This window comes from Sceloporus undulatus, chromosome 1, assembly GCF_019175285.1.
Source record: "Sceloporus undulatus isolate JIND9_A2432 ecotype Alabama chromosome 1, SceUnd_v1.1, whole genome shotgun sequence".
NCBI lineage: Eukaryota > Metazoa > Chordata > Lepidosauria > Squamata > Phrynosomatidae > Sceloporus > Sceloporus undulatus.
In genome coordinates this window covers 131,466,152-131,467,373 of record NC_056522.1, presented here as the reverse complement: position 1 = coordinate 131,467,373, position 1,222 = coordinate 131,466,152, and the positions used below count along the sequence as shown (strand labels likewise).

The 1,222-nt window shown below is 49.2% G+C and overlaps 1 protein-coding gene across 1 annotated transcript in view; it reads right to left on the bottom strand.

Annotated features, from left to right (window-relative positions):
• LOC121925304 (protein eyes shut homolog) overlaps positions 1-1,222 on the bottom strand; it is a 104,523-nt gene that overhangs the window by 102,553 nt on the left and 748 nt on the right. The window lies entirely within an intron of this gene.

Genomic DNA, 1,222 nt, shown 5'->3' with positions numbered 1-1,222 from the left:
CCTTGACAGAGCCCATAGATGAAGGGGGGAAGCTTATGGCAAAGCTAATTTATTAGTAGGAAACCCAAGCTCTTGCCAGAGGAACTATGGGATAGGTTTTCTTCATGTCTCCCACCAAGACAGCCAGGCAGAATCCCTTGACAGAGCCCAGAGATGAATGGGGGAAGCTTGTGGCAAAGCGAATTTATTAGTAGGAAACCCAAGCTCTTGCCAGAGGAACTATGGGATAGGTTTTCTTCATGTCTCCCACCAAGACAGTCAGGCAGAATCCCTTGACAGAGCCCTCAGATGAATGGGGGAGGCTTCTGGCAAAACAGGGAGGGAGCACTCTTCCCAAAGATTCTCTTTCTAGGGTTGGAGGAGAAGGCAGATTCCGTTTGATAAAGAGAGGGAGACAGGCTCTATCCCCCCCCCCATTGATCAGAGCCCTTCCCTGCCTGGGCGAGATCAGATGCCTCCTCGTGAGGAGCCTTCCCTTCCCTGCCTGGGCGAGATCAGAGTCCAAGCGGGCAGGGAATGGCTCTTAGAGGAGCCTTCCCTTCTTGCCTCTCCTCCGTTAGAAATGGGCTCTCCCCACACAGAGGGAAGGTTGCAATCCAATCCACCGGGAGAAGCCTTGTAGTCCTTTGCAGATGCAGGCGTTTGAGCAGCCGAGACTTCAGGCTCTTAAAGCGCTGAAGAGATTAAGCGCCTGTAAACCATTAAAATAAAAAATAAAAATAATCCTTATCTCTTATTGAAAGACCACAGCGAACAAAGGGGTGAGGGAAGCAAAAATGGCGACAGCCACGACGGATGGGGACAGAAAGGGCAACTCCCCCAATGACAGCCCCCATCGCAGTCAGCTCCTCCCATCCTTCTAGCCCGATTCAAATGCTATCGTTCTCATCTAAATACTCCGGTTCCTAACTCGAATCAAGGGGAAAACACTAGGTAGGACCCTAGTGTTTTTTTAACACGCGTTAAATGAGGAAAACACGGATTTAAATTTTAACCCACTTCTGGATTCGATTTCTTGTGGGAACGATTCCGGGTTGGTCTAGAACTGTTCTAGATTTAAACCGAATCCTAATGGGCACGCTGCCTAATGAAATCGATTCAGAACGCGGGGTTTCCCCTAGTGGGAACAAGCTCTTTGGAGCCAAGAGCAACGACAGTCAGATTGTGAGTTTTCACTTTTCCATGATACAGTCTGATCTAGCTTTCTCTACCACCATCTGCA